General features: G+C 44.0%; 1 pseudogene across 1 annotated transcript; it reads left to right on the top strand.

Annotated features, from left to right (window-relative positions):
* The first annotated feature begins 444 nt into the window (after positions 1–444).
* Positions 445–17033, top strand: LOC309568382 (nephrocystin-4-like; annotated as a pseudogene). The gene is made up of 4 exons: positions 445–519; positions 3155–3333; positions 10574–10715; positions 16875–17033. The product of its transcript is annotated as a nephrocystin-4-like (transcript).
* Positions 17034–24096: the final 7063 nt, after the last annotated feature.

The raw sequence follows: 24096 nt of genomic DNA, 5'->3' as shown, positions 1-24096 counted from the left end.
CCTCTCCTGTGTCACTTCAGTGTTTTGGGAGGTGCAGACTGTGTGTGCGGCGGCCGCTGCGGCTAAAAACCATTTTATACAGTTTATCGTCACATGCCACTAAAACAAAATCCCCATCACTAGGCCCTGCTAGCCAGCAAAGGATACTCCTAATAAAACCCATTTATGTCTCTTCACTAAATAGAAGTTTCAGTTGATTTACATTATAATCAATTTATATAGAAGCTTCTAATCACTCATGCTGCCTCTGCAGTGATGGTCCTACTCTAATGTATGGGAGTAGGGACATTGTGACATTATTATTGATATATGTGATTAATTCCTGTTATCTCCTAATATTGGCACAGGGACCGATGGCTGGCGGCTCCAATCCAAATCTGGCAGATCTACGTCCATTCCCTGAAAAGGGTGGACCTCAGCTGTGTAACCGGTCAGCTCACACAAATGTCTCTGGTCCTTCGAGGGACGTAAGCGGTGCGGAAAGTCAGAGCGTACGCGTCTCACCCGCATGAACTGAAGGTCAGTGTTATACTTTACCCCAATTACACATTGCACCAAAAGGGACATCGGGCCCGTCTGCCGAGAGTAACTTCTTCACCTAACTGTCCCTATTGTTATATTTCCACGTATCCTATTCTTCTGTATTGTTGTAAACCAGAGGCCTCCAAACTCTCTAAACAAAGGGCCTATGACTAATGGAAGTAAAAGAACCCTTATCATTGGTGTCAGTGGGAGGAATAGTGTCCCATCATTGGTATCAGTGGGAGGAATAGTGCCCCATCATTGGTGTCAGTGGGAGGAATAGCGCCCCATCATTGGTATCAGTTGGAGGAATAGTGTCCCATCATTGGTGTCAGTGGGAGGAATAGCGCCCCATCATTGGTGTCAGTTGGAGGAATAGTGCCCCATCATTGGTGTCAGTGGGAGGAATAGTGTCCCATCATTGGTGTCAGTGGGAGGAATAGCGCCCCATCATTGGTGTCAGTTGGAGGAATAGTGCCCCATCATTGGTGTCAGTGGGAGGAATAGTGCCCCATCATTGGTGTCAGTGGGAGGAATAGTGCCCCATCATTGGTGTCAGTGGGAGGAATAGTGTCCCATCATTGGTGTCAGTGGGAGGAATAGTGTCCCATCATTGGTGTCAGTGGGAGGAATAGTGTCCCATCATTGGTGTCAGTGGGAGGAATAGTGTCCCATCATTGGTGTCAGTGGGAGGAATAGTGTCCCATCATTGGTGTCAGTGGGAGGAATAGTGTCCCATCATTGGTGTCAGTGGGAGGGATAGTGTCTCATCATTGGTGTCAGTGGGAGGGATAGTGTCTCATCATTGGTTTCAGTGGGAGGAATAGCACCCCATCATTGGTGTCAATGGGAGGGATAGTGTCCCATCATTGGTGTCAGTGGGAGGGATAGTGGCCCATCACTGGTGTCAGTGGGAGGGATAGTGCCCCATCATTGGTGTCAGTGGGAGGAATAGTACCTCATCATTGGTGTCAGTGGGAGGAATAGTACCTCATCATTGGTGTCAGTGGGAGGAATAGTGCCCCATCATTGGTGTCAGTGGAAGGAATAGTACCTCATCATTGATGTCAGTAGGAGGAATAGTGTCCCATCATTGGTGTCAGTGGGAGGAATAGTGTCCCATCATTGGTGTTAGTGGGAGGGATAGTGTCCCATCATTGGTGTCAGTGGGAGGGATAGTGTCCCATCATTGGTGTCAATGGGAGGGATAGTGTCCCATCATTGGTGTCAGTGGGAGGGATAGTGGCCCATCACTGGTGTCAGTGGGAGGAATAGTGCCCCATCATTGGTGTCAGTGGGAGGAATAGTACCTCATCATTGGTGTCAGTGGGAGGAATAGTACCTCATCATTGGTGTCAGTGGGAGGAATAGTGCCCCATCATTGGTGTCAGTGGAAGGAATAGTACCTCATCATTGATGTCAGTAGGAGGAATAGTGTCCCATCATTGGGGTCAGTGGGAGGAATAATGTCTCATCATTGGTGTCAGTGGGAGGAATAGTGTCTCATCACTGGTGTCAGTGGGAGGAATAGTGTCTCATCATTGGTGTCAGTGGGAGGAATAGTGTCTCATCATTGGTGTCAGTGGGAGGAATAGTGTCTCATCATTGGTGTCAGTGGGAGGAATAGTGTCTCATCACTGGTGTCAGTAGGAGGAATAGTGTCCCATCATTCTTGTCAGTGGGAGGAATAGTGCCCCATCATTGGTGTCATCGGGCAGAATAGTGCCCCATCATTGGTATCAGTCGGAGGAATAGTGCCACATCATTGGTGTCAGTGGGAGGAATAGTGCCCCATCATTGGTGTCAGTGGGAGGAATATTGTCCCATCATTGGTGTCAGTGGAAGTAATAGTGCCTCATCACTGGTGTCAGTAGGAAGGAAAGTGTCCCATCATTGGTGTCAGTAGTGAGTCAAGCAGAGTTCAGAGGTCAGTAGTAAGGCATACTCTCCCTAACCTAGGGGTAATAGAGCAGTTAAAGGGAAAGCCCTGTCCCCTCGCCTGGTCCATTACCCTTGGCGTGGGAGAGTATGCCTTACTACTGACTTTTGAACTCCATCTCACTTACTCCGGTTTCCTCGCACACTCCAAAGACATGCTGGGAGGTTAAATGGCTCCTGTCTAAATTGGCCCTAGAATGTGAGTTAGGGGCCTTAGATTGTAAGCTCCTTAGGGGCAGAGACCGACGTGAATGTATAGTATACAGTATATGTAACATACTGTGTAAATTGTCAGCACTATATAAATACCCGTAATAAATAAACTCAAAATTTAAATCCAAAATGACCCTTGCAGTGGGGGTCATTATATGCGTTTGTATGTGAGATAAGGACCTTAGATTGTAAGCTCCCGAGGATAGAGACTGATATGAATGTACAAAATGTAAAGCACTGTGTAAACTGTCGGCACTAAATAAATACCTGTGCTAATACATATTAAGAATATACAGAAAAGTCATCTCTGCTCACTGCTCTCTCCACCCACCACCTGTCAGTACATACTGATTGGCTCTTAGTGCTGCTCCTCCCACTCCTGCTCTGCTGTGGGTGGCTGGAATGTAACATTTAGTTGTGTTGACTGGTGTATTTTATTATCTCCCCGGAATTCAGTTTTAACCCTTTGTTTGGTGTATAGGTGGATCCCAGTGACGTGTTTGTGCTCCCACCAACGGCATCCAAGACCTTCACATTGCTGTGCGCCCCAACAAAGCCGGCAGCAGATTCATCTACCTCAACATAGTAGATGTTGACCAACATCAGCTGGTAGCCTCCTGGTTAGTCTGTGTAATGAGCCGAAATCCCATCATTTCTAAGGTGAGCTGTGGATTTCAATGTTCTGTTAAATTGAATTTAGATATCTGAAGCCACATTTGTGTTGTGTGCCTTTAATTGGTTGTCACTCCCGGTGTGATTTAAAGAAACTGAGCTTTTACCATTTTATTTTCCATTTTTATATATATATATATATATATATATATATATATATATATATATATATATATATATATACTATATTGTCAAAAGTATTGGTACGCCTGCCTTTACACACACATGAACTTTAATGGCATCCCAGTCTTAGTCCGTAGGGTTCAATATTGAGTTGGCCCACCCTTTGCAGCTATAACAGCTTCAACTCTTCTGGGAAGGCTGTCCACAAGGTTTAGGAATGTGTCTATGGGAATGTTTGACCATTCTTCCAGAAGCATATTTGTGAGGTCAGGCACTGATGTTGGATGAGAAGGCCTGGCTCGCAGTCTGCCCTCTAATTCATCCCAAAGGTGTTCTATCGGGTTGAGGTCAGGACTCTGTGCAGGCCAGTCAAGTTCCTCCACCCCAACACCACTCATCTATGTTCCTACAAAGTTGGGAGCATGAAATTGTCCAAAATGTCTTGGTATGCTGAAGCCTTAAGAGTTCCCATCACTGGAACTAAGGGGCCAAGCCCAACCCCTGAAAAGCAACCCCACGCCATAATCTCCCCGCCACCAAATGATTTGGACCAGTGCACAAAGCAAGGTCCATAAAGACATGGATGAGGGAGTTTGGGGTGCGTGTAAAGGCAGGCGTCTCAATACTTTTGACAATATAGTGTAACCTCTTTTAGGTTTTCATTGCTATCTCTGGCTCTGTTGGGGAGATTTCTCCTCATTGAGTGACTTAGTGGCTTCCTTGTAAGAATTGTGGAGACCGGGAGCACCAGGACAGGAGGGCACCCACAGCAAGAAAGTGTAACTGCCATTCCATCGCTAAAACTCTCGTTGGGGCTCTGTTGGAGAGATTTCTCCTCGTTTAGTGTGTTATTGATGTTCCTCCGACAACATGGTAATAAATATAGTGAAGGGGGTCACTAGGATAGGAGGGCACCCACAGCAATAAAAAAAACTAACTGCCATTACAGTACTAAAATTGTGTGCCGACCCTCTGTGTCACTGCTCAGGAAGTGCGAGAAAATTTCCTAGGGTGTGATTTAGGAAGTATTACCAAAAAAATGGTAGATGACACCATGTTGGCTAAGATTACCGCCTGGAGCCCATGACAGGGGCCACACTAATCCTCAACAAGCTCCTGCCAGCCTGAGAAAGGCCTAGCTCCCTCTGCAAGTCTAGTAGATAATTTGCAATGCTATGGAGGAAAGTGGGAAAATTGGAGTAGACAACACCATGTTGGCCAAGGTGACCGACTGGAGCCCATGACAGGGGACAAACTCATCTTCAACAAGCTCCTGCCAGCCTGAGAAAGGGGCCTAGCTCCCTCTGCAGGTCTAGTAGATCATTTGGAATGCTATGGAGGAAAGTGGAAAAATTGGAGTAGATGATACCATGTTGGCCAAGATGCCCAACTGGAGCCCATGACAGGGGACAACCTCGTCCTCAACAAGCTCCTGTCAGCCTGAGAAAGGACTAGATCCCTCTGCAGGTCTAGTAGATAATTTGCAAAGCTATGGAGGAAAGTGGAAAAATTGGAGTAGATGACACCATGTTGGCCAAGATGCCTGACTGGAGGCCATGACAGGGGACAACCTCGTCCTCAACAAGCTCCTGTCAGCCTGAGAAAGGACTAGATCCCTCTGCAGGTCTAGTAGATAATTTGCAATGCTATGGAGGAAAGTGGAAAAATTGGAGTAGATGATACCATGTTGGCGATGATGAGCGACTGGAGCCCATGACAGGGGACAACCTCGTCCTCAACAAGCTCCTGTCAGCCTGAGAAAGGACTAGGTCCCTCTGCAGGTCTAGTAGATAATTTGCAATGCTATGGAGGAAAGCGAAAAATTGGTGTAGAGGACACCATGTTGGCAAAGATGACCGACTGGAGCCCATGACAGGGGACAAACTCGTCTTCATCAAGCTCCTGCCAGCCTGAGAAAGGGGCCTATCTCCCTCTTCAGACATGCAGACATATTGCAACACCATGGAGGAAAGTGGAAAAATAGCACTGAACCCGTATCTCATTGGAATACCAATGTTGATGTAAATGACCTGGTTCCTGGGCAGGCGGCTTCTACACCCCTGAGGATCTCCGCTGTCTTCTTGGCTTGTAGTGTTATGTACCAAAAATTGAAATTGAAGAGCCACACCAAGAAGTCCAGATACAACTTTATTCTGATAAAAGTCAAGGGGACAAATACAAAATAAAATAAAAAAAGTAACCAAAGCATTTTGGGGGTCCAAAAGCACCCCCTTTGATCAGGGCTAGAAAAATATAAAAACATCTCCATATCAATCTGATATCAATACGCTATCCCCTCCTTGGGGTCATATTTATAAAGAACAGAAATGGGAGTAGATGACACCATGTTGGCCAAGATGGCAACCTGGAGCCCATGACGGGACAACCTAATTCTCAACCAGCTCCTGTAAGCTTGACTAAGTGACACAGCGCCCTCTTCAGGCCTGCAGACATATCGCAACACCATAGAGGAAAGTTGAAAATAGCGTTGAATCTGTAGTTGTATCTCACTGGTATTATCTTCAAGTATTGATGTTGATGGAGGTGACCTGGTTCCAGGGCAGGCAGCTTCTATACCCCAGAGCAGGGATCTCCAGCTGTTGTGGAACTACACGTCCCATGAGGCATTGTAAAATTCTGACATTCGCAGACATGACAAGGCATGATGGGAATTGTAGTTCCTGAACAACTGGAGGGCCATAGTTTGGTGACACCTGCCCCAGAGGATCTCCATGGTCTACTTGGCTTGTAATGTAATATAACAAAAGTGGAAATTGAAAAGCCACACCAAGGCTAAGAGGTCCAGATACAACTTTATTTTGATAAAAAGTCAAGCGGATAAAAAAGTAGCCAATGCGTTTCAGCAGTCCAAGAGCGCCCCTATTCACCAGGGCTAGAAAAATATAAGGACCTTTCCATATCAATCCTATATCAATAAAATATCCCCTCCTTGGGGTCATATTTTGAAAAACATTGCAGTAGATGACACCATGTTCACCAAGATGGCAACCTGGAGCCCATGACAGGGGACAACCTAATCCTCAACAAGCTCCTGCCAGCCTGAGGAAACCACACAGTGCCCTCTTCAGGTCAGCAAATATATTGCAGCTCCACACCTGCCTACACACAGACTACAATGAAAACCCAACAGAGGTTCTAACCGGCCTCTTCTCTGTCCAAAAGTAAAGGTTAAATCTGAATCTGAGCTTTAAATTACTTTTTTTGCATCAGTTTTACGAAGGTGACGTTCTTCTCCAACACATGAGCAATGCGTATTTCCCAGCTCAGCACGGAAGGCTGCATGTAGTATTTGGCAGAGGATATGCATTGTTAATCTAGAAGAAGATAATTGTCTATGGAGTTATAGGACATTAGTGCCCATCACATGGTCATCCATCATCCAGGCTTCATTCCAGCTTTACTGCCCTCTCATGGACCGTCATACAAAGTTTCCAAAGTTTAGGTGGAAAACTTCCTCCGTTCCCTGACAGTGTTAAATGAGCTCCTAATGGGCAGCCATTAATTTTCATGGCTATCCTCTGAGTTTTTTAATCTCCGCCGAGTTTATTAAAACCATCAGACGCTGCGTCCTGAAATGTACTTGTGGCCTTTATAAGAGTCGTAATGTTCCAACAGAAAAATGAAGATTCTAATTGAGTGCAGAATGGAAATGGAATGTTCGGCTCAATACTTGTTTATTTGTAATATACCGATATCAGAGCGAGGGGAAATTAAAGGTGAATGCTGCCTGCATGATGTTTCTAAGAAGCACGGATTTTATCTTAAACCTCTTGCCATCCGCAGAACGCATATGTACGGTGACAAATAGGGCGGGCTTTATTGACCCATCTGCTGCACATGTGCATTCATGGGCGGCGGAGGTAACTATGCTGCAGCACATCGTAGCAAAAAGTGGATGTGTTTTACATTCAGCTGAATATTGGCTGTGACTTAAAGTGATGCAGAGTTCAGAGGTCAGTAGAAGGTGAAGCAGAGTTCAGAGGTCAGTAGTAGGTGAAGCAGAGTTCAGAGGTCAGTAGTAGGTGAAGCAGAGTTCAGAGGTCAGTAGTAGGTGAAGCAGAGTTTAGGGGTCATGAGTAAGTGATGCAGAGTTTAGGGGTCATGAGTAAGTGATGCAGAGTTTAGGGGTCATGAGTAAGTGATGCAGAGTTTAGGGGTCATAAATAAGTGATGCAGAGTTTAGGGGTCATGAGTAAGTGATGCAGAGTTTAGGGGTCATGAGTAAGTGATGCAGAGGTCAGGGGTCAGTAGTAAGTGAAGCAGAGTTTAGGGATCAGTAGTAAGTGAGGCAGAGTTCACCCCCAAACCACTAACACCCCGTTCACGTCCAATTACGGACATCCATGACTGACCCCCCCCCCCCCCCCCAACTACTATGTGTGAGGGAATATTGGGACCCATGTTCAGGGCACACATATTGCACCCATAGAGGATACTCCACTGATTCTCATACATGTAATGTGGGTCCTTCATCACCCAATGCAAGCCTTGCTATAGCTGTGTGGGCGGAGCTTATTATGGAGGAGGAGCTATGGCATCAGAACAACCTTACAGACGTGAAACTCTTTGGTTGTAACTCACACTTAAAATTGTGAACACCGTTTTTTTTTCCTGTTGCCCCCGGCCTAGTTTGGCTATGTGATAATTACTGCCCTGGTAGCGCGGTTCATGTCTATGCGGTTCCTCTGTAAATATAGAGCACAGACATCATTCTGCATTATGATAAATTGCTGGAGCGCTCTCTCTGAAAAGGGATTATTACAAGCTGACATGTATAATTTTGCTCGGCTGTTCATTGTTAAAACAATTTGAATTAGTATGTCTGGCATTCATTCCTAGGGGAGCTGCAATGAAACATTGCAATCTGAAAATATTAAAGCTCTCCTGTAATTTGTTTCTGAAAGTGCTGTGCGCGCCGAATCCACCGCCTCTGATGGAAATGGATTAACGAGCCGGAGAGCGGGCGCAGCCGCTACGCGGGGTTCTATGGCCTGACCACTACTTATCTGCTCTGCTTCCAACCACTCATTAAATCCGACCCGTGCTCAGATAAAGTTATATAAATGTCTTTCCGAGATCCTATTACCGAGGGTTCAAATGCATTCCTTCCTGGAGAAAATGCTGCTCTGGGCTCCCTACTGACCAGTCATGTGATTTGTATTGTAGGGGCGGGTCAGAGTTTGGCTGAACTTCCCATTTAGCAGAAAGCATTTTATTTAAATGATTATTTTATAGTATTTTTTAATGATTTTTTTATAATTATTTTATTTGATGATTATTTTATATAATGATTATTGTATAATATTATTATATAAAATGTTATTTTATTCAGAAAATGCTGGGGAAAATGCTGCTCTGGGCTCCCTACTGACCAGTCATGTGATTTGTGTTGAAGGGGCGGGTCAGAGGTCACATTGGCTGAACTTCCCATTTAGCAGAAAACATTTTATTTAATGCTTTTTTTATAATATTATTATTTTATAGGATTTTTTCATGATTATTTTATAACATTTTTAGTTAATGATTATTTTATTTAATGATTAATGTATAATATTATTATATAAAATGTTATTTTATTTAGAAATTTATATATAGTAATATTATTATTTTATAGGAATTTTTAATGATTATTTTATAACATTTTTATTTAATGATTATTGTATAATATTATTATATAAAATTTTATTATATTTAGAAAATGCTGGAGAAAATGCTGCTCTGGGCTCCCCAAACTGACCAGTCATGTGATTTGTGTTGAAGGGGCGGGTCAGAGGTCACATTGGCTGAACTTTCCATTTGGCAGAAAACATTTTATTGAAATTAATATTTTATAATAATATTAGTTTATATCATTATTTTAAGATTATTTTAAAATATTTTTCTTTAATGATTATTTTTTTAATGATTATTGTATAGCATTATTATTTAAATTGTATTTTATTTAACGATTATTAATATAATTAGTTATGTATTATTATAATAAAATTTAAATAGTATTATAAAATGTTAATTAAATAAAATCATGAAATAATAATATAACACAATAATCATTAAATAAATAGATCATTAAATGAAAATATAATAAAATAGTATTCCACTGAAATAAACATTAAATAATAATATTGTAAAATAATAATATTAAATAACCATTAAATAATATTCTCATAAAATAATTAAATTACAGTATTTTAAAATAATATTATTATGAAATAATAATTAAATAATAATATTAAACAATAATAATAAAATAAAATAAAAAAATTATCATTTAATAATATACATATTTTTTTTATTTGCAAAAATTTAGAAAATACAAAACATAATACAAAATAACAATACATGGCAATACATTTACATAAATAATAGTATATAAAATGGTCATTAAATAAAATAATCATTAAATAACAATATTATATCAAAATCAATAAATAAAAATATAACAAAAAATAATAATCCAGTTAAATAATCATTAAATAATATTTTAAAATAATAATTAAATAATAATATTAAACAATAATAATTAAATTAAATAATCATTTAACAATAATATTTTTTTTATTTGCAAACTTTTAGAAAATACAAGACATAATACAAAATAACAATACATGGCAATACATTTACATAACTAATAGTATATTAAATAAAATAATCATTAAATAATCATATTATACAATAATCATTAAATGATCATTAAATAAAATTTAATAAAATAACTATCCAGTTAAATAATCATTAAATGATAATACTATAAAATAATAATATAACATCATTAAATAATAATATTATAAACTAATAATGAAATAATAATATTAAACAAAAATAATTACAATAATTTAATAATAATATTTTTTTTTTTATTTACAAACTTTTAGAAAATACAAGACATAATACAAAATAGCAATACATTTACAACACCAATAATGCAAAAAAAAAAAAAAAAACACGCATAACACCCAAAATAACTCAAATAATAATGTTATAAAAAAAAAATAACAATATTATTGAATAATTATTAAATAATTATAATGTAAAAAAAAAAAAATAATAATTTAAACAACAACAAAAATATTTTATGTTTTTAAAGGCCTTTTGAAATTACAATTCCCTCCGGAGACAAGGGCTGCAACAAAAGGATCACCTATACCAATCCCTACCAATCCAAGAAGAGATACTCCCTCCATACAAACAGGGTGGACCTACTGCAGTTCAAGAAGAACACCTTCAAGGTAACCGCTGCTTTTTACCTTTTCTTTGCTGATGCTTCATATATATAACTGTGTGTATATATATATATATATACACACACAGTGCCTTGAATAAGTATTCACACCCCTTGAAATTTCCCACATTTTGTCATGTTACAACCAAAAACGTAAATGTATTTTATTGGGAGCTCCTTCTTCCACATGTTTGCTGTGTCCCCCACATGGCTTCTCCCAAACTGCAAACAGGACTTCTTATGGCTTTCTTCCACCAATGGCTTTCTTCTTCTCACTCTTCCATAAAGGGCAGATTTGTGGAGCGCACGACTAATAGTTGTCCTGTGGACAGATTCTTCCACCTGAGCTGTGGATCTCTGCAGCTCCTCCAGAGTTCCCATGGGCCTCTTGGCTGCTTCTCTGATGAATGCTCTCCTTGCCTGGCCGGTCAGTTTAGGTGGATGGCCATGTCTTGGTAGGGGCCCGGCCGGTCAGTTTAGGTGGACGGCCATGTCTTGGTAGGGGCCCGGCCGGTCAGTTTAGGTGGATGGCCATGTCTTGGTAGGGGCCCGGCCGGTCAGTTTAGGTGGATGGCCATGTCTTGGTAGGGGCCCGGCCGGTCAGTTTAGGTGGACGGCCATGTCTTGGTAGGGGCCCGGCTGGTTAGTTTAGGTGGACGGCCATGTCATGGTAGGGTTGCCCGGCCGGTCAGTTTAGGTGGACAGCCATGTCTTGGTAGGGGCCCGGCCGGTCAGTTTAGGTGGACGGCCATGTCTTTGTAGGGGCCCGGCCGGTCCGTTTAGGTGGACGGCCATGTCTTGGTAGGGTTGCCCGGCCGGTCAGTTTAGGTGGACGGCCATGTCTTGGTAGGGGCCCCGCCAGTCAATTTAGGTGGACGGCCATGTCTTGGTAGGGGCCCGGCCGGTCAGTTTAGGTGGACGGCCATGTCTTGGTAGGGTTGCAGTTGTGCCATACTCTTTCCATTTTCCCATGATGGATTGAACAGCGCTCCGTGAGATGGTCAAAGCTTGGGAGATTTTTTTATAACCTAACCCTGCTTTACACTTCTCCACAACTTTATCCCTGACCTGTCTGGTGTGTTCCTTGGCCTTCATGATGCTGTTTAATCACTAAGGTTCTCTAACAAACCTCTGAGGGCTTCACAGAACAGCTGTATTTATACTGAGATTACATTACACACAGATGGACTCTATTTACTAATTAGGAGACTTCTGAAGGTAATTGGTTCCACTAGATTTTAGTTAGGGGTATCAGAGTAAAGGGGGGGGGGGTGAATACAAATGCAGCCACACTTTTCACAGATTTATTTGTATCATTTATCATTTTCCTTCCACTTCACAATTATGGCCACTTTGTGTCGGTCTATCACATAAAATCCCAATAGAATTTTTGGTTGTAACATGAGAAAATGTGGAAAATGTCAAGGGGTGTGAATGCTTTTTCAAGACACTGCGTGTGTATATATATATATATATATTTGTGTGTGTGTGTGTATATGTATATATATATATATTTGTGTGTGTGTATATATATATATATATATTTGTGTGTGTGTGTATATATATATACATATAAATATACACACGCAGTGTCTTGAAAAAGCATTCACACCCCTTGACATTTTCCACATTTGATTAAACAAAAAAAAAATTTATATATATAATTTTTTATTTTGTTTAACCACTTCTGGACCGGAAGGATTTGCCCCCTTAATGACCAGACCACTTTTTGCGATTCGGCACTGCGTTACTTTAACGGACAATTGCGCGGTCGTGCGGCGCTGTACCCAAATGAAATTGATGTCCTTTTTTTCCCACAAACAGAGCTTTCTTTTGGTGGTATTTGATCACCTGTGCGATTTTTACTTTTTGCGCTATAAACAAAAAAAGAGCAACAATTCTGAAAAATGTTTTTTTTAACATTTTAGGCCAATTTGTTTTCTGCTACATATTTTTTTAAAAAGAAATCCCAATAAGCGTATTTTCATTGGTTTGCACAAAAGTTATCACCTCTACAAACTAGGGGAAAGATTTATGTCATTTTTATTGTGTTTTTTTTTACTAGTAATGGCAGCGATTAGCGATTTATAGCGGGACTGCGACATTGCGGCGGACAGATCGGACCCCTGACTGACATTTTTGACAATTTTGGGGGTACCAGTGACATCACTACAGTAATCAGTGCTATACATATGCACTGTCACTGTAATAATGACACTGGCAGGGAAGGGGTTAACAGTATTGGTGATCAAAGGGTTAAATGTGAGCCTAGGGGAGTGATTCTAACTGTGGGGGGGGCGTGGCTTGTGAAATGATCATAGAGACCTGTGTTCCTGTATAGAAGGATCACAGGCGCTCTGTGATCATTCCAGGGAGAAGAACGGTCAGCTGTGTTTACAACATCCGACCGTCCTTCTCTCTCAGCGGGGAGCGATCGTGGGTGTCAGGGGGCAATCGGAGCCGCCTGTCCCGTGCATCGGAGTCCCTGCTGACGAGTGAGGGCAGGAGCGCGCCCCCTAGCTGCAGGCGCACGACCGATGTATACTTAAGGCGGTTTGCGCAGGAGCGGCTGCGCGGCGGGCAGTATTAAGTGGTTAATTTAGTTTCTTTTTTTTACACTTTTTTTTTTTTTAACTTTATTACTATTACAAAGGGCTAACAAGCCCCTTATGTGATAGCACAGGACAGGGAACAGGTCCTCTTTACGGAGACATCAGGGGTCTATTAGACTCCCAATGTCTCCCTCGTCCTCCAGTGTAGCTAACCAACCACAGGTTGTGCTTGATTAGCTTCCTCCTTGGCTCCAGTAGCTGAGGAATGACAGCCGTGAACCTGGAAGTGATATTATACACATTGCTTCTGGGTTCATTTGTCACAGGGAAGATCTCACTGTGGGAGCCTTTACTGCAGTTCAGACCTCCCCTGGGTGCTGTTGGCAGGTGGGGGAGGGGCAGGCCTTCATACCCCAATAAAAATCCATGCCCCCTTATCTGAATGCCCTTTGCTCAGTGCTGGGACAAGGTGATCTAGAGCCCAGGGTGAATATGCCAAACTGCGCCCCCCAACCCTCCCCCCTCCCCCAAAGGCAATATGAGCATCTAGGCCCCTTTCACACTTGTGTGACTTGTTCTGTGACAGAGCGAGAGCAATAAAAAAAAAAAAAGAAGAGCTACTCTAAACTGGTAAGCGTTAAAAATGTTTAAAGAATCGCCTATGGAGATTGTTATTGACCATAGTTTGTCGCCATTCCGCCGGTGTGCGCAATATTAAACCGTAACATGTTCGGTATCTATTTACTCGGCGTGACATCATCATTACAACCGTCCGCCGCAGGCAGCCACTCCTGTGCAAACTGACTTAGGTATACGTTGGTCGCGCACAGGGAGCTAGGGGGCGAGCGCACACCACCGCTCGTCAGCGGGGAAGCCGATGCACGGGGCATCGCTCCCCGCTGAGAGAGAAGAACGATCGGATGTTGTAAACACAGCTGATTGTTGTTCTCTCTGAAATGATCACAGAGCTCCTTCTATATAGGATCACATGTCTCTATGATCATTTCACAAGTCCCTCCCCCAGACATTTAGTAAACACTCCCCTAGGCTCACAATTAACCCTCTGATCACCCCTGGTGTTAACCCCTTCCCTGCCAGTGTCATTAGTACAGTGACAGTGCATATTTTTTAGCACTGATTACTGTAGTAATGTCTCTGGTCCCCCCAAAAGTGTCAAAAATGTCAGTTAGGGTTCCGATCTGTCCGCCGCAATGTCGCAGTCCTGCTAAAAATCGCTGATCGCCGCCATTACTAGTAAAAAAAAAAAAACAATAAATATGTCATAAATATTTCCCGTAGTTTGTAGGCATGATAACTTTTGCGCAAACCAATCAAAATACGCTTATTGCGATTTTTTTTTTTTTTTTTTTTTTTTTTTTTTTTTTTTTTACCAAAAATATGTAGCAGAAAACAAATTGGCCTAAAATGTTAAAAAATTTTGATTTTAAAATTTTTTTGGGGAATTTCATATAGCAGGAAGTTAAAAAATATTGTATTTTTTTTTTTTTCAGAATTGTCGCACTTTTTTGTTTATAGCACGAAAAATAAAAATCGCACAGGTGATCAAATACCACCAAAAGAAAGTTCTATTTGTGGGAAAAAAAGGACATTCATTTCATTTGGGTACAGCGTCGCACGACTGCGCAATTGTCAGTTAAAATAACGCAGTGCCGAATCGCAAAATATGGCCTGGTCATTAAGGGGGAAAAACCTTCCAGTCCAGAAGTGGTTAAACAAAATAAAAAATTATATATATATAATTTTTTTTTTTTTTTTGTTTAATAATATGAGGAAAATGTCAAGGGGTGTGAATGCTTTTTCAAGACACTCTGTGTATATATATATATATATATATATATATATATATATATATATATATATATATACAGCACCTTGATAAACTATTCACACCCCTTGACATCTTCCTCATTTTCTCATGTTACAACCAAACGTGTAAATGTATTTTATTGGGATTTTATGTGATAGACCGACACAAAGTGGCCATAATTGTGAAGTGGAAGGAGAATGATAAATTATACAAATAAATCTGTTAAAAGTGTGTGTGGGGGGGGGGCATATGTATTCACCCCCCTTTACTTTGCTACCCCTAACTAAAATCAAATGGAACCAATTGCCTTCAGAAGTCATCTAAATAGTAAATAGAGTCCACCTTCCAGTCCAGAAGTGGTTAATAAGTCCTCACTGACGCAGCAGAAGACGCACGGTCCCCCCGCTCCGACATGACGAACGTCCTGTACGCTGCGCCTTCTTCCTCCATCCTCCATCTACACGACTTCATTAGGCCGTTCTAATTGTGCGGTGCGGCAGGCCACCCATTTTTTGCTCCGACACTTGTACACGGCGAGTTCTGCGTACGCACGCGTGAGCTAATGAAAGTTCATAGGAAGCCGCTCTGAAAGTTCTTAAATCAAGAGCCTGCGCGTGTCTGCTCCATCATTCACAGACCCTTATTAGAGAGCCGCACGGCCGCAATCTCCAGGCTCCTCCTCCTCTCTATATATAAATCCGGATTCTGCAGCCGGGAGGGATGATGATCTCCGGAAGACCGGAATCATTCGTTATCGGGGGCAAATCACCGGGAGCCACGATAATAACCCTCATTAGTTAGGATAATGCCGGGACTCAGGACTGATGGAGCCCCCATTAACTGAAATGTGAAATATATTTATATTCGGGGGGGGTTATTGCTGCAGAGTCTTACATAAAGGGCAACTTTCATGGGGAAAAAAATAGCAAATACAAAAAAAAAAACATAGCATATATAATCACTACACAAGTCATATTACAATGAATGTTATTGACCACTTGCTCTGCCTATCTGTGTCAGATCTAATTACTGTGTAGCTCTCCCCTGCAGAGCACTAGACTGAGAGGCCCGGGGATTGTGGGATATGTAGTTTCTGAACAGGAAGTGTCAGTTCTCACACTACAGAGTGTATTTCATATGCATCTCTCTTGGCTGTCATGTTTCGGGCACTGTCATGGGGGGGGGGGGTGAGGTGACAGATGGTATAACCCCAGCGCCAGGAGTGGGGGGGGGGGTAACGGATGGTATAACCCCAGGGCCAGGAGGGGGCGGGGTCAGCGGTATAACCCCAGGGCCAGGAGAGGGGTAACGGACGGTATAATCCCGGGGCCAGGAGGGGGGGGGGATCAGCGGTATAACCCCAGGGCCAGGAGAGGGGGGTAACAGAACGGTATAACCCCAGGGCCAGGAGAGGGTGGGGTCAGCGGTTTAACCCCAGGGCCAGGAGGGGGGGTAACGGACGATATAACCCCGGGGCCAGGAGGGGTGGGCGGGGTCAGCGGTATAACCCCAGGGCCAGGAGGGGGGTTAACGGGCGGTATAACCCCGGGGCCAGGAGGGTGGGCGTTGTCAGCGGTATAACCCCAGGGCCAGGAGGGGAGGTAACGGACGGTATAACCCCGGGGCCAGGAGGGGTGGGCGAGGTCAGCGGTATAACCCCAGGGCCAGGAGGGGGGGCGGGGGTCAGCAGTATAACCCCAGGGCCAGGAGATAGAATGGATACAATAGCCAATATTATTTCCTGGAAAGGTTTTTTATTCATTGATTGGATGAATTTTTCTTTCAGGTGGGGGCGGGGGAAACCTACACCATCGGACTTCGCTTTGCACCCAGCGACAGCGGCGGATTGGAAGAAATTCTCATATTTATCAATGACCACGAAGATAAAAACGAGGAGACGTTCTGCGTGAAGGTCATCTATGAAGAAACGAGGAAAGCCCTCTGAAGGTTCGGACTGATCTGAAGGATGACGTTCCCACAATGATGGAGATTAATTGTTGGTGAAGCCCAGATCCAGACAAAACATGATCCTTCTTGGGTTAGAACCTCTGCTGAGCTTTTACTGCTGGTGACTCCCTGTCATACTCTGACGCACAAGGTGTCACCGGGACAAGAATAGAGTTGGAATCCCCCCAAAAGAAGCCCCTTTAGTAGAGTTGGAGAGGTGTAAAGCCTCTGTCGTGTGTTTGTTGCAGTCTACTGCAGTGTTTCTCAACCAGGGTGCCGCGGCATCCCAGTGTGCCATTTGGGTACCCCTCAGGTGCCACGAGAGCGAAAGGACTCTAATCTGGGGGGGGGGGGACTCTTTGGCGTTGGACCTTTCTCATTGTGATTCTCTGATGTGATGGGGGGCTCTCACATATAGGGGGACACTGAAGTAATAGGGGGCTCTCATATAAAGGGGGACACTGATGTGATGAGGGGCTCTCATATATATGGGGACACTGATGTGATGGGGGGCTCTCATATATAGGGGGACACTGAAGTGATGGGGGGCTCTCATATAAAGGGGGACACTGATGTGATGGGGGGCTCACATATAAAGGGGGACACTGAAGTGATGAGGGGGGCTTTCATATATATGGGGAAACTGATGTGATGGGGGGGCTCACATATAAAGGGGGACACTGATGTGATGGGGGGCTCTCATATATATGGGGACACTGGTGTGATGGGGGGCTCTCATATATAAGGGGACTCTGATGTGATGGGAGGCTCTCATATATAGGGGGACACTGATGTGATGAGGGGGGCTTTCATATATAGGGGGACACTGATGTGATGGGGGGCTCACATATATAGGGGGACACTGATGTGATGGGCTTTCATATATAGGGGGACTCTGATGTGATGGAGGCTTTCATATATAGGGAGACACTGATGGGATGGGGGGGCTCTCATATATAGGGGGACTCTGATGTGATGGGGGGGCTCTCATATATAGAGGGGGACACTGATGGGATGGAGGCTCTCATATATAGGGAGACACTGATGGGATGGGGGGCTTTCATATATATAGGGGGACACTGAAGTGATGGAGGCTCTCATATATAGGGGGACGGGGGACACTGATGTGATGGGGGGGCTCTCATATATAGGGGGACACTGATGGGATGGGGGGCTCTCATATATAGGGGGACACTGATGTGATGGGGGGTCTCTAATATATATATATGGGGACACTGATGTGATGGGGGGCTCTAATATATATGGGGACACTGATGTGATGGGGGGCTCTAATATATATGGGGACACTGATGTGATGGGGGGCTCTAATATATATGGGGACACTGATGTGATGGGAGGCTCTAATATATATGGGGACACTGATGTGATGGGAGGCTCTAATATATATGGGGACACTGATGTGATGGGGGGCTCTAATATATATGGGGACACTGATGTGATGGGAGGCTCTAATATATATGGGGACACTGATGTGATGGGAGGCACTCATATATAGGGGGACACTGATGTGATGGGAGGGCTCTCATATATAGGGGGGACACTGATGGGATGGGGTGCTCTCATATATAGGGGGACACTGATGTGATGGGGGGTCTCTAATATATATATGGGGACACTGATGTGATGGGAGGCACTCGTATATAGGGGGACACTGATGTGATGGGAGGCACTCGTATATAGGGGGACACTGATGTGATGGGAGGCACTCGTATATAGGGGGACACTGATGTGATGGGAGGCACTCGTATATAGGGGGACACTGATGTGATGGGAGGCTCTCATATATAGGGGGACACTGATGTAATGGGGAGGCTCTCATATATAGGGGGACTCTGATGTGATGGGAGGCTCTCATATATAGGGGGACACTGATGTGATGGGAGGCTCTCATATATAGGGGGGCACTGATGTGATGGGAGGCTCTCATATATAGGGGGACACTGATGTGATGGGAGGCACTCATATATAGGGGGGCACTGATGTGATGGGAGGCTCTCATATATAGGGGGGCACTGATGTGATGGGAGGCTCTTATATTTAGGGGGACACTGAAGTGATGGGGGCTCTCATATAAAGGGGGACACTGATGTGATGGGGGGGCTCTCATATATAGGGGGACACTGATGTGATGGGGGGGCTCTCATATATAGGGGGACACTGATGTGATGAGGGGCTCTCATATATAGGGGGACACTGAAGTGATGGGGGCTCTCATATATAGGGGGCACTGATGTGATGGGGGGCTCTCATATATAGAGGGCACTGATGTGATGGGGGGCTCTCATATATAGGGGGACACTGATGTGATGGGGGGCTCTCATATATAGGGGGACACTGATGTGATGGGGGGGCTCTCATATATAGGGGGACACTGGTGTGATGGGGGGCTCTCATATATAGGGGGACACTGATGTGATGGGGGGCTCTCATATATAGGGGGACACTGATGTGATGGGGGGGCTCTCATATATAGGGGGACACTGATGTGATGGGAGGCACTCATATATAGGGGGACACTGATGTGATGGGAGGCTCTCATATATAGGGGGACACTGATGTGATGGGAGGCACTCATATATAGGGGGACACTGATGTGATGGGAGGCTCTCATATATAGGGGGACACTGATGTGATGGGAGGCTCTCATATATAGGGGGACACTGATGTGATGGGAGGCACTCATATATAGGGGGACACTGATGTGATGGGAGGCACTCATATATAGGGGGACACTGATGTGATGGGAGGCTCTCATATATAGGGGGACACTGATGTAATGGGGGGCTATCATATATAGGGGGACACTGATGTAATGGGGGGCTCTCATATATATGGGGACACTGATGTGATGGGAGGCTCTCATATATAGGGGGACACTGATGTAATGGGGGGCTCTCATATATAGGGGGCACTGATGTAATGGGGGGCTCTCATATATAGGGGGACACTGATGTGATGGGAGGCTCTCATATATAGGGGGACACTGATGTGATGGGAGGCTCTCATATATAGGGGGGCACTGATGTGATGGGAGGCTCTCATATATAGGGGGACACTGATGTGATGGGGGGGCTCTCATATATAGGGGGACACTGGTGTGATGGGGGGCTCTCATATTTAGGGGGGCTCTGCTGTAAAGTAATTTCACTCAGGTGGTTGTTTCATTGGCTCAGGTGCAGGTCTCCCATTGATAAGTTACATTTACATATTGGGGGGGGTCCCCAGATTTTACAAACTTTTAGTGCTGGTTCACACATAAGCGATGTCAGACATGGCATGTGATTCAGAGGGCACTGCTCTGCAAATCACATGCGATGTCTGTGCGATGAAAATTCAGCCATACAGATTGTACGGCTGAATTCGCATCACATTGGGACACAACTCGCACAGCACCCTTTTTTTGGTCCACACCAGAATCGGATCGCATGGGTGTTCACACCTATGCGATCCGATTCCTGTCCGAACTGACAGTATGCACTTGCGATATGCAAACTAATCTGGGGGTGTCGCTAACCTTGTATTGACACCCCCCAGCGATTCGCATTTGGCAGTGTGAACTTCCTGCGAGTTAAATGCGATGCGGGAACCCGCAGTGGATTCGCAGGGTTCCCGCATCGCATATATGTGAACCTGCACTTAAAAGGATGTTGGATATTAGGAACGGTTGAGAAACATTGGTCTGCTGTATATCTTTCTGGGGGGATTTCTCCTCACTTCCTGTCTCGGTGACACGCCGGGCCGTGTCATAGTGTGACTGTGTAATAAAAGGGCGCACCACTCCCAATTCTTGGAGCTCCTCCCACTTTATGATGAAGGATCAGAAGACACAACATTGGCTGCGATTCAGTGTATTAAAAGAAAACCCCGTCAATGCATTTTAAGGATCTATATCCGCTTCCTCAGGGCTCCGCCCAGAATTTTATCCAATGGTAGAATTTTGCTTTAAAAAGTACAGAAAGAAGAATAAATGGTCCGTTTGCGTTAGAATGAGTCCGCGGACGCCATGTTGTCTCTACATAGAGAAGATCCAATCAGCTTCCTATTGATTGTAAGTTTGTATTATTTGTATATTTCTATTGTGTGATCTTTGATACAATGTATAGCTGTATATTGTACAAATTCTATTTATATATATATTTTGCACAGATTTTGCACAGAGATTGTTGGTTTGCTCCTTTTGTACTCATTGCTTCAAATAAAATATTTTTGTTTTTGTGTTTTTTTGCACATATTTTGGAAGTTTTTTGCTAAATTCTGTTTCTTCTTAATTGTATGTTACTATGGGTGACCAGCAATGAATGACCTCCCACTCAAGGTTTACTCCGCCCACAACTGATGGTGACTAGTTAAATTCGGTATTGGCTTCCTACAACCTATGCGTTCCTAGCTCCGCCCAACTTCCAAAGTCATGGGGGATGGGGGGGGTGTTACTCTCATTGTTGGGTTATTCATTTACTATAGAGCCCTGGTGCCTGGGAACTGCAAGTGGCCCTTTGGCAATTTTTCTGCAGCCCTCTGGGTCCCTGCAGAGAATAATCAGTGTCTGCAGTCTCTGAAAATCTCCTTTAGTATGTCTGTCTGCAGTCTCTGACTATCTCCTGTAGTATGTCTGCAGTCTCTGACTGTCTCCTGTACTATGTCTGCAGTCTCTGACCGTCTCCTGTACTATGTCTGCAGTCTCTGACCGTCTCCTGTACTATGTCTGCAGTCTCTGACCGTCTCCTGTGCTATTTCTGCAGTCTCTGACCGTCTCCTTTTGTGTGTCTTTGCTATCTCTGATAATAAATATTCATAGAATTTTATGTGTGTCCCTTTGGTGATGTCCATTGTGGAGCCCATGACTGAAGTGGGCGTGTTCCACTGGCTTACCATAGAGATGACCGAGGACCCGAACTTTCCTGATCATCTCTATGGTCTAAGAAACTGGAAGTGACGAGTATTTTGTCACGGTTTCTGTAAACAGACTGTCACAGGCCTGTGAAAGTATCAGATCAAACCAATCCCGGTTTGGTCTGATGCTTTTAAGGGCAGAGGAGAGGTCTAGGGTCTAGTAAACCCCAGCTGTCTCAGTAAAGAGAACCTGTCACCGCCTGTGTTATCACAAGGGACGTTGTTCATATTTTTACCTTCAGCACTGTCGCACTTTGAGTGCAACACTGTACCCATATGAAATTTATATCATTTTTTGAGACAGAGCCCTCTTTTGGTGGCATTTAATCACCACTGGGTTTTATTTTTGTGCCAAACAAAAAAAGACCAAAAAAATGTTGAAAAAAAAAACCTTTCTTCACTAATTTTACTTCTTCACTCATGGGGCACTGATGAGGCTGCACTCATAGGCAATGATGAGGCTGCACTAATGGACACTGATGACCACTGGTGAAGCTGCACTGATGGGCACTGATAGTTTGCACTGATGTGCACTAATGAGGCTGAATTGATGGGCAATGATGAGGCTGCACTGATGGGCATTGATGAGGCTGCACTGATGAGAATACATGGATGGGTAATTCCATCAATGTCACCTGTCCTTCATCACAGAGAATAGACCCCGGCTGCACAGAGACGGCCCCCGAAATTCTGGATTTTAAACATTGATTGCCAAACTCAACTTCCTTATTAAACCCATGTTGTTTTTTAATACATTTATAGATATAGAAAGGAGAAATAGGTTTCGGTGAAAGGGGTTTGGGGCTATTGGCTTTGGCGTAGGACTGTGAATTCCATGACGGTACTTTCAGCGTCAGTATACCGAGCATGCAGAACTCTCCCTCACTACATGGGTAACCTGCTGCATTTTGTCTAGGGGAGAGGAGAGCCAAGATATACTCACCAAATCCGCTGATCCTTCCCGCACAAGACCGGTACCTGCCGCTCCTGCCCCCCCCCCCCCCAAATTTAGCAGTCTTATGCTGTAAACTTTTCCTGACATCATCTCGCCCATAGACCGCCTCTGGATGTGAAGAAGGTGAGAACAGTCCACCGCTGGATGGGGGGTAGCCCCATTTTCCTGAGGATTGAAGGATCGGGTGAATATAACCTTTGTGTTCACCCCTAAACAAATCAAGCAGTTAACCCATGCAGTGTGGGCACAAAAATGGGGAAAAATAAAAATTTCCCAGAGTTCTGCCCAGCAGTGCAACCTCATCAGTGCCCATCAATGCAGCCTATCAATACCCATCCATGTATTCTCATCAGTGCAGCCTCATCAATGCCCATCAGTGCAGCCTCATCATTGCCCATCAATTCAGCCTTATTAGTGCACATCAGTGCAAACTATCAGTGCAGCTTCATCAGTGGTCATCAGTGTCCATTAGTGCAGCCTCATCATTGCCCATGAGTGCAGCCTCATCAGTGCCCCATGAGTGCAGCCTCATCAGTGCCCCATGAGTGCAGCCTCATCAGTCCCTTATGAGTGCAGCCTCATCAGTGCCCCATGAGTGCAGCTTCATCAGTGCCCCATGAGCGCAGCCTCATCAGTGCCCCATGAGCGCAGCCTCATCAGTGCCCCATGAGCGCAGCCTCATCAGTGCCCCATGAGCGCAGCTTCATCAGTGCCCATGAGTGCAGCCTCATCGGTGCCCATTAGTGAAGAAGTAAAATTAGTGAAGAAAGTTTTTTTTTTTCAACATTTTTTTGGTCTTTTTTTGTTTGGCACAAAAATAAAACCCAGTGGTGATTAAATGCCACCAAAAGAAAGCTCTGTCTCAAAAAATGATATAAATTTCATATGGGTACAGTGTTGCACTCAAAGTGCGACAGTGCTGAAGGTAAAAATATGAACAACGTCCCTTGTGATAACACAGGCGGTGACAGGTTCTCTTTACTGAGACAGCTGGGGTTTACTAGACCCCAGACCTCTCCTCTGCCCTTAAAAGCATCAGACCAAACCGGGATTGGTTTGATCTGATACTTTCACAGGCCTGTGACAGTCTGTTTACAGAAACCGTGACAAAATACTCGTCACTTCCAGTTTCTTAGACCATAGAGATGATCAGGAAAGTTCGGGTCCTCGGTCATCTCTATGGTAAGCCAGTGGA

The sequence above is a fragment of the Pelophylax lessonae genome (genome assembly GCF_965119305.1).
Source record: "Pelophylax lessonae genome assembly, chromosome: 12".
NCBI classification, from domain to species: domain Eukaryota; kingdom Metazoa; phylum Chordata; class Amphibia; order Anura; family Ranidae; genus Pelophylax; species Pelophylax lessonae.
The sequence above is the reverse complement of the archived record's forward strand: the minus strand, read 5'-3'. Positions and strand labels throughout refer to the sequence as shown.